We start from the raw sequence: 13,680 nt of genomic DNA on the forward strand, positions 1-13,680 counted from the left end.
CATCGACTGCCGTCTAACAGCTTCGAATACGTGCCACGGTGTGTATTGCTGGAAATTTTTTACAGAAGTATTAAAGATAATTTTTTTTTTCTAATATAAAAATCAATAATTTGAAGATTAGGATTAAGAAAGAATACAAAGCTTTTTTTCGTTTTGTCTCACGTATATCGTTTTCTGTTTAATGGGAAAGAAAATTTCGTCGAAAACTATTACATATGCGGGACCATATGCGACGAGTCGCGTTATCTGCCTAAGATAGCAGATATTTGCGTGACAACAATGATTATAGCTAGCTGAAATTCTCCAATTCGCCCGGTCTGCAGTACAAATTACGCTAATAAATCGCCTCATTAGTGTCGTCGCAAGCTAACGTGCGTCCAGCGAGCGGTGACATTAATATTACCGATAGCGAAACTGTCGGAGAAATGTAAATTACACTCTTCGAACAGAGATGTGCAAATTGATATTAAGCATTTAAATTGATTGCATTTATTATCGATGACATCTGCTGAATTCAAAATCTTCTTTTCGAGTTATTAAAATGTTCGTTATTGTACCAGATATAATATTGAAATGACTTGCTCACACAGAAATTCACCGCGGTTCATTTTGTTTTTTGTTTTTTTTTGTTTTTTTCAAATATTTGCTTTCCTTGAAGCTAAATGGTAAATCGCTGATTAAGTTAATGAGCTTGTGTCACCCGCGCATTTCGAAAACCGATGACTCACGGTATTTGATCCGCGTTTAAGAATAGAATTTACGCGTTGCACACGCGATCGTCTATTAAAACATCGTTACGTGCAAGATGGTCGGAAAAAAATCAAATAATATATAAATCTTTTATCTTTACGATAAATATTAAAACAGAAAAAAATAATTAAACAATATTTTTTCTAAAATTTTTCAACTTCTTATATTGCAATTTATACAAAATGATAAAATTCTAACGTTATTGGTTTTGTTTCTTTAACGTGAACTGGATTTCATATTATTCTCGTAAACAATAGTCGCAATTCTTGCCAAAATTCGCCAGTTGCACTCGCGAAAGTAACGTCTTTCAACGAGAGAGGGATTCGCGATACATTATCCGTTCCAAAAAGCAAAGGTTCACAAACAGTTGGCGACTCCGCTCGGAATAAATCGTATAACTAGGTTTTCAGATCTATTCCCAGGATATTCGGCTGGGCGTACCTCTCGCGGTCGGCCGTTTTCGCGTTTTATAAATATCTCTCTTTGCATAAGCCGGCGGGGTGTTATATAGGTGGGGACCAAACACGACAATGAGTCAACTCGCACATTATTATAAATACATGTAATTTCTACGTTGCAATTTGTGAAAATATAAAATACAGTAGAGTTATGTCATAATAAAACTGCCACATGGAATACAAAATTATGTTTTGATTTTATATATTATTACAACGTGCAACTAGTAAACAACACACTCTTCTGTGTTAAAAAAAATTTTTGATGATTTTATTAAAAACAAAAAAAAAGAAATTAAAGATACATAATATTCTAATACATTATATATATTTTTTAAAAGAAAGAAACTATTTATAGTACGTATCTTTTTTACATATATAGCTTTCAAACTTTTTTCTTGACCCATTGTGCCCGTAAACCGACGTTTACGTCTGCGTAAATCTCACGGCGCGGCGATTTCGTAACGCGGAATCGTTGGCGCGTTCGCCGGAAGAAAGGCGATGGATTTATGGGAGAAATCCGTTCCAGGTCAGGGTTTCAAGCAGTTGCGCGCGCGATCTTCCGACATATGCCGCATAAGAATGCTGTTAAATGTTACGTAATCCAACGCGCCGCGACCGGGGCTCGACCGTGAACGTTTAATTGACGTTCCGGGGAACACGTTGCCCGGGGTGTCTAACTCAATTATCTGGTCCGCGGCGGTGTTACGCAACGCCGCACACATGCGTTTTACGAGTCGACGAGTGTCGCGGTCGATTTCCTTAAATTCGCAAACCCGCGTGTCCATTACATAAAGTGCTTGGGTTTCGTTCAGAAGAACATTCGCGTGTTGAACGCACCACCGCCTGCGGTACCGACGTTTCCTGTTCGCCTCAGATTTATCGTACTTCGACTGAACTGGACTTTGACAAATGAAAATAGCGTTTAGTGTGTATGTAAGTACACACATATATGTGTGTACGTATTGGAAGATTCTTGTAACAAGTGTACAGCTAATTGATACATTGCGAATCAGACCTTTAATTTATCTCAACAACAGATGACGCTTAAAATATTGTTTGCGCTGCAAAATCAGTAAAACGCGTTATTAATTGGTTTGTCTCGTTTCACGATTTTAATGAAAATCGTGAATGTAATAATTGCACAATCCCGCGGGATGTTGTCGGGATCGATTGCCGCGACTTTATTATCGTGAAATTTACGATGGTAAAAACTTCTACGTGTTTGAAAAACTTTTCCAGTATAAGACATGTTTGGAGGAAATTTGTTCTTATGTGGCCGATCTGTTTGCGGTTCGGTTAGGAAACATCGTGTGATAACCGAAAAAGTTCTGTGTGTCTGAGATCGGAAAATATTTCCTCGATTAAGCAACGCGCCCTGGTCGTCCCCGGAGTTTCGTACGATCGCAGATGGATATAAAAAGGACGAAAGTGGGATGATCAAAGACTCTCTAGCACGTAAGCCCGCAACGGGGTGAGCTTTAGGCGATCTTTCGAAACACACTCCGAGTGTGAGTGTGCGTGCTCCTTTTACTGCCAGGTGGAACTAACTCCTGCCTGGGCTCTGCCACATAAACTCCGAGCTGTCCGGTCGTCTGGCGAGTCGTAACTTATGATCGTATCCGCGTGTTGGACTATCCGTTTTAAGATTCTTGTTAACGTGAGCGTATCTCACGTAATGACAATGGTTCTAAATTTTCTGACGCAAGTAAAGCAATAAATGTGCGTATGTTCTTTTTATAGAAAATGTTTATATTTGAGCAAAAAACAATATACTTTTATAGAAAAAATAAGAAAACTGAAGAAAAAAGATTTTAGAATTATGAAATGTGTGAAACACTGAGAAGAAAGTTTTATGTCTCGTAGAGAAAACGCGCGTGCGTGAAACATACATACATACATACGTCTTGTGTACTTACAAAAACTTTTATGAGACACGTATCCGCGTATCTGATAATCGTATTCGCCATATTCGCGCTTTTCATCCAAGTTGTAAAGAGACACGTGCGTGAAGCCGGGATAAAGACGGGAAACCCATAACAAGCTTAATCGCTTGTGAACCCAAAGACTCGAAGCTCGAGAATTGGACGTTAGCTTCGTGATCAGTTCTCGCGCCATATAAGCTGGAGAGCTTTTGGATTTAGGTACACTGCTGGAAACAAATGGTCTTCGGGATCAATGGCTCGCTGCATCGGCCGGTAATTACGAGCTGTTACCACGCAAGGGGCGGAAGGGCGGGCGTACCCCGTGGATCAGGCGTTGCCTCGTTACACAATTAAATTTACGATCGAGTCGAACGCGATCGGACGTTGCCGGTAGCACGAGGGCGTATATAAATTGCAGAGCGCCGCTTTGAGTTATATCCGATTGCTGATGGCCGATTAAGGTCGACGACAGGAACTCGTATATTTTACGTAAGAAACCTGCACGTACATCGATGGTAGATATCGAGTAATTGCACTTGCATCTTTAGAAAAAAAAAAACAACGGTCTGAGAAGTTCTGATTTCTTAAAAAAAAGTCTGATCTAATTTATATCAAATTAATTTATATCAAGTGTTTAAATAAAGTAGCGAATATTTGCTGCACAAACGAGAATTGAATGAGGAAAGCTATTCATAATGCCGCGAAAAAAAACACGTACGCAATCTGACACGAAAGAAATGTCACCAGAAAAAAAGAAACAAAAGAGTGGCGGAGCGCACCGAGACTAACTACTCCGCGTGGTTAACTCAAATAAGGAAACTGTCTCACCGCAAACCGTAAGAAGTTCTGAAACTTTTCCAGGATTTCCTGGAAGGGAATCCTGCAGAACTCGATATACACAGCGCTGCGCGGCGTTCTACGGAGACGTATCTGGTCGCGAGCAAAAGCGGCAGAAAGAAAAGTGCGACTTGCGCTCCATTCGCAATATTCTGTTCTGAAACTTTGCCGCATCGTGTGTCGCGCACAATTTCGCCGGTTCTTCTTTTCGATAACTCCGAGCTCATTTTTCTAAAGTCGACCCAGCGCGATTTATTTTGTTTCGCGAATTTTATTCTCGAAATTATGAAATGTGTTACTCACACGTCGAGAGACATTTATTCGACACGAAAGATATTGAATAAGTAGTTCAATAGAAAAAAATAAAGTAAAACACGGTTTACGTGGCTTTTACGTTTTCTTTGAAAGTAGATTTCTCGCTTACAAGGTGCGAGATATCGCCGCGCGATCGGGACTCATCTCATTTTCATCCTCTTCTTTTTTCTCGCTTATCGACGTCATAAAGAGAGACGAAACCTGAAGAAGCGGAACTGCGTGAGAGAGACTCCGAAATTTTACGCAGATATTGAAATTTTAATTAAAAAAAAAAACAACACAAACCCTAATAAAGATTTTCTTCAGAACTTACTCTAAATTTCCAACTAAGGAACTAAGCTTTTGGTGTGTGTAAATTTCTCTCCTTTTACTTTTATTACAGAAAATTTCTTCTATTAAAGCTATTAACGCGCTTGCTAATGTATAGCACAGTGTATCTTCTCACGAGCAGTTTTCCAGTTCCATTAAAAGACCCATCTGCTTCTTCTATTTATTCTCTTCTTATTCCCGAACGTGAGAGAATTACAAGAAGCTATACGGGATAACTGTATTTCCGTCTTCACGCTTCTCCAAGCATTAACTAATTCCGCAGCAGTTGAGAGGGTGCATTTTGCCTTCAGATAGAATGCGAACGATAAGTACGCAGATGCGTCGCGAGATGTTTGAGCGCGCGCTGTCACGAAGCGCGCGCGGACTCGTCTGTATATATGACTCTTGTATATATTCTGCATTAAGACACTGTAAGTTATTCAACGACGAATAACTTCGACTTGCTCGATAGCGCGTATATTATCGAGTTTCTCATTAGTTTGAGAAGAAGCTATTGGTTTTCTTCATTAATATCGCATTGTGACAGCTTAATGATAATAACGACGCGTTATCATTAATCGTTGTTCATTGCGTGACCTTTGTAATCTAACAAAGTTTATGCATATTCATAATATGTCAGTGAACAAAAAAAAGTTTAGAAAGCTCTATCGCATCGCGTGTCTGAGATCCCGAGAGCGAGATTACAGTGTATTATTAAGTTTTTTAGTCAGAAATTTATCCAATAGCAAACTCGGAAAGAAAAAATTCTTATCCGAGTTCATGTTTTTTTAAATTAAACTTTCAATATCTGCATATAATTTCTAAATCTCTCTCTTTCTCTCTCTCTCACATACACACACACACACATACGCGCAGTGTACAAGAGTACCGCTTCTTCAGTTTTCATCTCTCTTTATATATACGTCAAGGGGAACGAGAAGCGAAAAAGAAGAAGGTGGAAATTGAGGTGAGCTCTCCGATCGCGGCGATATCTCGCACCTTGTAAACGGGGAATCTACTTTTATCTTTTCGATCGCGGTGAAGTACCTTCCATTTCGATCTCGATCTTGTTTCCCCCGCTGGAAGACTAGGAAACACGACTGCTGCCGCCGCGTGAAATGCATCCGCTTGAGATTGGTATCCTTACGTGCATCCTGAGTCGTGTGCGACTTGCGCGTTCGTTTGCATTTCCATCGACCATCTCTCTTGACGCATCGCTGATAAGTTGCGATAGTCTCTATTACATGACGTCGGGGGAATTCTCGTGGCGCGATGTGGTGAAATTATGAGTCTAATCTCGATCGCTTTAAAACGGTCTCTCGGTGTTTGTTTATTATTGTGTCAAATATATACATATATTCATATATAAATTACAAATTGCTAAACGCGTGTGAGGCATCGAAAGAAGAAAATGATAACGGAATATTTTGAATGTATAATTTACGGAAAATTTATCATAAAAATATATGGAAATTAATTTGTATATTAACAAGCGCACAATATGTAATTTTGGTTGGTAAACAATTATAATATTATGTACGTTTTTTGCCATTATTTACTAATCCAACAGAAAATGATGACTTTTTCGTGTACAAAAGAATAGATACGAAATAAAGAGAGACCGTAGCGAGCGGTCCATAGTCCTTGGTATGTTTACAGCTTTAATCCCCCGAGATTTGCGTAAAGCTAAAGAATTACGGCGTGGAAACCGAGCAGATAAGAGCAGGATCTTATAGGAGAATAAAAAAATTTGCCGTTTTTCTATATATACAATCTTGTTGCCGACCAAATTTTGTTCGCGCATTGAAATCAACTTTTCTCGGTTGTTCCCGGATATTAAAATTGGCATCACAATTTTCAAACCTTGCAAATTCTAATTCCTATTTGCATTCGTGATACTTCAGCAATTTCTGATAAACTTTCTTAATACATCCGTCAATTTACTTAGAGAAACTGAAACCACGTCGTAAAGTAAAATTCTGAAGTTCTAACTTGTGTGGAGTACCTTACTTACGGAAAACCTCAACTTCCATTATGGTATCTTATACCGTTCTCAAAAAGTTCAACAATTTTTTGTAAGTTTTTTTTCCACACAGTTCTGACTTTTTGAAAAGTTTTGCTTTTTGCAAAAGATGAAGATATTCTCGTTTATATAATACGTTTACGCCCTTAATATGTATGCACGTATTCAGATAACATAATTATAGTTGGCTCAGAAACTTGATGTTGTGAAGCCTTTTGCAGTCTCGGTCTCGCTCGCTACTGGTTTTCTCAGTAATTGCATTCTGGTGTGTTGCTTGTTTCAATTTATATCGTTTTTCTTACTTAGTTTCTGACACTTCTCTCGCCTCTTTTCCGTTCACTAACTCTCAAAGGGAGCAAAGTCTACGGTAAAGCGGATTTTATTAATTGGATAGTTGTGAAATGGAGAGCTGAAACGTGAAATTGATAGCTTGAGAAGTTACGTCGTCCTTTATGCCCTTCGGTCAAAGAAGATACTTTGCGATATTAAAGCAAATAAAATATTTACGAAACGTCGATTTGTAATCTTCTGCTTTTTATACGTTCTTCGTAAATCTCTCTTTAATTTTATATATGTAAAGCGCGCGCGCACACACACACACAAACATAAGGAATTTTCTCCGTTATGGAAATTAAAACGTTACATTTAATAATTGATGATGCGATATTACCTGTTGCAAAAATGCAACGCGCATATTTCATCCGTCAGATTTACATTTCAAATTTTTTTTTGTTTTTTCACCGAGAAAATGTGTTTCTGTTAATTGCTGTTTTCCGTGTTGTTTTAAAAAATGCAGTTGTACAAAAGTATGTTAATACTTTTATTAAGATTTAATAAATTGATTTTAAATACAATAACAGAAAAATATATTGTACAGAGTAAGTAGTACAGAGCTATAAACGGAATGAATTTATTGCCCACTTCAGTTAATTGGTGTTTCTGTTAATCTGTTAGAGTATTTGGAAAGGTCAATGCTATAATTTAATTATATGATCGAAAATGTGCAAATCCTGGCTTAATCCTTACAGCTTGCGAGGATTATTGTTTGACCTCAATTGGTTGTCCGATTTCTACTATAGAATATGCCATGGAATTAGCTCCCCAAGAGTAATAGAGATAATTTGTAACAGCCGCTTATACATAATTCCTATTTAATCTTTATCAAAGTATTTATCATTGCAAATTAATTATTTTTGCGAAATTAAATCGCAATATAAAACAAATTAAATAAATAAATTATTGCTTCATATATTTAATAAGGATGACACACGTGTAATAATGTTATATATCGGTTTTCCTTAATTGTATAAATTTTTTAATTGTATATATATCAAATATTGTATAGATTTGTTAATTGTATGTGTTTTTAATTGTATTGATTTTTTAATTGTATTTGTAATATTTTAAATATTGAAATTTTTTCACTCTATGATTAAATATACACCAGAGGGAAATAAAACAATTTCGAAATAACATACCGAAATAAATTGCAAGAAAAAAGTCGTGCAACGCGAACATATACGCGTCGCTAAAGAGGAAAAAAAGAATATCGCGACGCGTAACGTCATAACATAAAGCAATTAGTGAGCGTAGCTCTGTGCATATGCAAAAACACTCTCATTAAATTTCGGTGCCTCTGATCTCGACGTCGTCGGCCGCTATTTTTCGACAACGGCGCGATTATAGCCATCGCCTCGTTAAATTTATTATGATGAAGCTTTCACGCGCGCTATTATCTCGAAAACGCGCGACTCGCGCCTTTAATTCTTCCGGTTACGTGCAATACGCGTTCGTCGAGAATTTTAATTAAATGTGTCACACGTACGTGAGATCGCGCGCGACTGATCTTGCAGTTGCGAGTTTTCAGGCAAAAAAAAAAACAGAATGTTCGTTTCATTCGTTTTTATTTCACGCGTTCCGTTACTGCTTTTCTTCTGTCCTTCCGCTGTATTTCTATAAGCGGGAAAATACAACAACAGTTTTATTTCTTTGAGATATTTAACACAAAACAAAAATGTTTTTTTTCTTCCGGAAGAATTGAAAAAAAAAAAAAAAAGATTTTTTTCTGACTAAAAACAATCTCATTGCTATCTCGATTTCTTCATTTTCAAATCTGGGACCTTTTCGCTCGAATGGTATGCACGCGAACGGCGAATTGAACGGCGGTTTCTCATGAGAGAACGAGAAAAGTTGGCGGCAACCGACGTGAAACGAAGGGAAGCGATCGTGCCGGAAGCGGGCGAACAAACCGGACACTCGCCGATCGATATCAGAGATCTCGGAGATAATTGGTAATTAAGCCCGCTAAGGGACTACGTGCCTCTCTTCGAACAGATCGTTAGGATGACCTGTGGAGGAATTCTCGGAAACACAGACAACCAGCGACACGTCTTCATTAGCCTTTCATGAACGCCACTCGTATCATTCGTTCTCTACCGCCCTCGCTTCTTCTGTTTCTCGTTCTCTTTCTCACGTGTGTCTTCCACGTGCTCTCGCTCGACTCCACGTGCGGTCCGCCAAACGTGTGCGTTTGTGTGTGTTACGTGTGTGCGCATCGGCTACATGATCCACGTAGAGCGCTCCAGTCACCGAAGGGATCGGTTTTGAGAAGCATATGCAATAGTAGCCAGACGTATGATGGTAATATGAGAGTCTTGTCAGATTATATTCGAACTGGGAAAATTTGTTAGGTAAATTTGCAATTTTAAAGACGAGAGAGATTTTATGAAGATTGTAATCCGTCGAGATTACAATATTATTAACCGCAATTATACGTCAAGCGTTAATGCGGCGTTGGCGATTTAGATATCTCTTTGACGTTTAGTTTATTAATCATCGTGCAATGTTGATTATATCGGCGTCTTGAAATTGCGATGGGATCGCCGTGTTGCGCGCATACTCAAGTACCCGTCACATCTAGTCAGCTCCGAGGTGCAGCTGTATCAATATACGCGTCCCTTTGTTGTGTTCGGTTTCATTGACTTGCGTTTCACGCACGGTAGACTCTCCACAACGGTGCAGCTTTCTACATAATTACCTATCTGCAATCGCGTGTCTTGATACGTCAGTTCGTCGTCCCTGGACTCACGTCGGTCGTTCCTGTGCGCGCGTTCACACGCGCCAACGCTCCCGACACTGAGCGTCGATCAAACACAGTGACACGCTCGCGTGCGTGGGCACGCGCGTGTGCATTATCCGTCCCGACGTCGCGTTCGGGAATTCCTGGTGGGATTGCGCGCGCTGTTATGCCGTCTGTATCCGTCTGTGGGGCATCCGCAGCATACGCTCCCGCGGGATTAATCGCGAAAACGGGAGAATGGAAGCGAGGAAGTGAGAGCGTGTAGCGCGGGCTGCGCGATAAGCTCGCGCGCGCGAGTTGACGTGAGTCAGCTGCGCCCCAATAATTTTCGGCTCCGCTCGTGTGTAATAAATTCCCGCGAACAAATGAATTTTGATTAAATTTATTGAGATCTCATTGTTGAAAAGCCAGAATTTAATAATTATATCTTATTATGCTTATAATTTTTTACAAAATTGAGGAACCTAATCTATCTAGAGTTGGCACTGCTTTAACGATTGACACTTTTTACTTTCTAGTTGTTAACACTTTTATCTGATTACTTTTTATCTGATGGATTAATTTTAATGTTTTATAGTAATATGTTATATTTTAGGTTATATGTTATATTTTTTTCCTTTGATTGACACTCTTGAAAGCAGAAAATTATCAGCTCTTCAAAGTGTCAATTATCGGGCTTAAAAAAATTATCACACCAACCATCGGGTGTTTTGCTCTATACATATAGGTTGCAAAATGGCAGAAATGACAGTTGAAGTGTTGAAAGAGCATTTCTGAGGATTTCGATTCCTTCGAGGCTCGGTAACTCCATTGTTTGCGGCGCAATATTTCCTGGACGCTGATCGCGAACTCCGTTGTTCTGCACCAGCGATATTCCGTAATGGCGGCGTTTTACGGAAGAGCGTATATGCATCATCCGCGAGCGACGCGACCGTCTGTATCTGGATAACTATATTATACCGCGCGTATATATTCTTCTCTCGCGGAGAGAAAAGCGCATCGGTATAACGGTGCCATCAGCGGTACCTGCTCTTCGAAAAAGTTATTCTACCAGGAGATTGAACAAGTGAGCTCTTCAAAGTTGGTCAGAGGTCTTTCTCAGATCGATATTAAGAATCGCCAAGTGTATATAAGCTGAAACCCACACCGTTAATAAATACACTCTTATCTTAACGCGTAATCTAATTACGCGGATAGGGAATACCCGTTTAGATTTTGTTACGTATATCTCGCTTATCTCGCTCGTTTTCGCTCGGCCTGCTTGACGAAGTGAACGAGTAAATTAATTATCTCGCGGCGAAAACCGGCCGACACCGATATCGACAGCGTGTTCGTTCCTCAAAACAAACAGGTTCTAAACGATATAGTTATCGACTAAAGAAGCGAGTAATTTTTAAACACATCAAGTGTTTTTTTGGAGGGGGGTTTTTTAAGGAATTGTCGCGCTTAAGAAAACTTTCTATAAAACGTGTCATATTCTTTTATAAATTTTTACTCTTGCTGTATAGTAATTTCCTCCAATCGATCATGTACATCGAAAATTGTTTGCAAATGAAAACACCGAGAAGCGTTATTTTCTTCACGAAACTTCAGCTTAAATTGGCTTTTACCGCGCTTGTCCGCAGATATCCTCTTCTCGAGGTGTCTTACTCAAACGACGCCGGAATAAATCGAACAAATAGAAGGTCGTTCTGTTTCCGGACGATGTTGGCAGGCGGCTTGGAGTTCGGCTTGAAGTTGGAGAGGCGAATGGCGGATCCTTAGAAACACGAAGTCTCGGTCCACTTGGAGGGATCCTCGCGGCCACGTCTCTTCTCTCGCCCTCTTACGTTCCCCTTTCTCTCCCTTCGTCGATCATCTTCTCGCGCGATCGTGACTCCCCGCGGCGTTTCCCACGCCGAAGCCGCGGCCGTCTTCTGGGTCTTCACCACGGTCTGCAACCGTGGTTGATTGCGATACCTACGCCCTCGCTCTCGGAGATCGCGCTCTCACCCGGCCTCTCTTCTAGGCTAGGTCAGTACCGTAAACGGCTCACTTGCACGCTGACACGCATTCACATGTGGCCACGTGTGCGGCACTTCATTTACCGAGACATTGCGCTCCGCGGTCTGATGAAGATCGGGCACTGACCTATGACACAGTCGGTCGTTTGTCGATACTTATACTCCTCTGTTAGATTGCCGAGAATCGTCTTTGACGACGAGAGATTGAAAATCATGTGCACACGTGTGTCTAATCGGACTACTTTTTGGTTGATAAAAAGTTGTTCGCAAAAAGAATTGAAACAAAATTCGTTTCGTAAAATCTGACGGCAAACTGTGAAGTCAACGATTCGTTTCTTTTTTTATTTTTTTTTTTTAGTTAATTGCGCTGTCTTAGAACGGAAGACCGATGTGCGAAGAACGACGGATGATTTATGAGAATTTCGAGAGTCAAAAGTCAAGATAAAAATTCACTTGATTTAATTACACGCGGCCTAACAGGTCAAACAGCAATAAGACGATTAGCGAACTAACTGTGAAGTCGCAACGCGAGGATTTCGCGAGGATTATACAGAGTAGGTCGACGGTAAACAAATCAAACCGATGTATCGCGTGTAATCATTTTTGCGCGCTCGACACACAGCGCAGCTGCACGTGGGACGTGAGCACCGGTGAACGTGTATCGTACACGACACGTCAACTTGAATAATTTTTCGAAGCTCAGATGAAATCTTTTTCAACATTTTTCTCTCAAAAAAAAAAAAGATACCGAAGCAAAAATCAAACGGAATAGCAATTATTTTAAATATATATTAAATACGCGATATGTGTATACAATTAATTTGGCTGCGAAAACATAAATTTGAGATTCACCTCGCGCAACGATATCACAGATACCATTGTAGCGGCCAAACACGCAACTGACATATCACATCGCTTATATACAACTTGATATGGGATACCGTGAGCGAAGCCACACAAACATTGAATGCATTAGCTAATGTAAATGCATCGTACACCTACCCGTGATACTTCAATGAGAGAACCGACCAGTAATAAAGGAGATACCTCAACTAACCGCCTTTGACGTAGCGAGTGATGTTTATCGATGTCAAAGCAGGGTTGATCGATAAACACATTGACTTCGTCTACCGCGAGTGTACCACTGTTTATATCACGTTGCCATTATACTCTCTTCTTGATTAATTGCGATTTTGTCGCCGCAAAATTTCTAAAAATATTAATATGAAGTAAAACACGATAGTGTTGCTCTGATAGTGTCGTAAAATTTTGTCGAAAGATACATTTGCATTGTTATGTGAAAAAGTATTGTGTAACAAAAATGTAAAAAAAACTATTGAAGAGCAATCGATGCGATATATTTCATAATTATTTTACATTTTATATATTGCATGAATTTTAAAATGTGAGAGTTAATAATCTCCACCTTTTCTTCTAAAGAAACAATACAAGTAAGAAAAAAAAAAAACAATACCGAAGTCAAATTAAAATGATGTCACGTGAATATGGAAGGCTGCGATTTATGTGTACACATACGACATTATGCGTTCTTATCAGCAACGTGATCCTTTGTTGTTTCGATGTTTCACGTTGCTACGTACGTGTTGGTTGCACGTGCGTACGTGCGTGCTCATTCGACCACCCGCGATCGTCGCTAAACACGATAATACCCACGTGTGCAAAGCGTCGTTTCCTTCTAGATCCGATAGCAATCTGGACTTTCATTGCAAAGGAGCGGTTGCTGAAACCTTTCCAGAACGCGCGCTTGGTATTATTCGAGTCTCTTCCTGGAGCAAGGTGGGAATTCATGAATTTATAACAGATGTTATCGAAACGAAAATGAAATACATGCGGAGGAATCGCGTTTGTGTTGAACAAAATTCAGATGAGAATTTCAGAGAGGTAATACTTGCGATTCTTACGTCAATAAATCTATCGGTCTCGCCGTTAAAAACGCGACGTGTTAAAATATTTTTTTGCTCAC

The 13,680-nt window shown here is 39.6% G+C and overlaps 1 protein-coding gene across 2 annotated transcripts in view; it reads left to right on the forward strand.

The window, feature by feature from the left end:
• Positions 1-13,680, forward strand: part of LOC109852272 (FH1/FH2 domain-containing protein 3) — a 102,813-nt gene that overhangs the window by 35,158 nt on the left and 53,975 nt on the right. The window lies entirely within an intron of this gene.

Source organism: Pseudomyrmex gracilis, unplaced genomic scaffold, assembly GCF_002006095.1.
Source record: "Pseudomyrmex gracilis isolate BER0280 unplaced genomic scaffold, ASM200609v1 scaffold_26, whole genome shotgun sequence".
Taxonomy (NCBI): Eukaryota; Metazoa; Arthropoda; class Insecta; order Hymenoptera; family Formicidae; genus Pseudomyrmex; species Pseudomyrmex gracilis.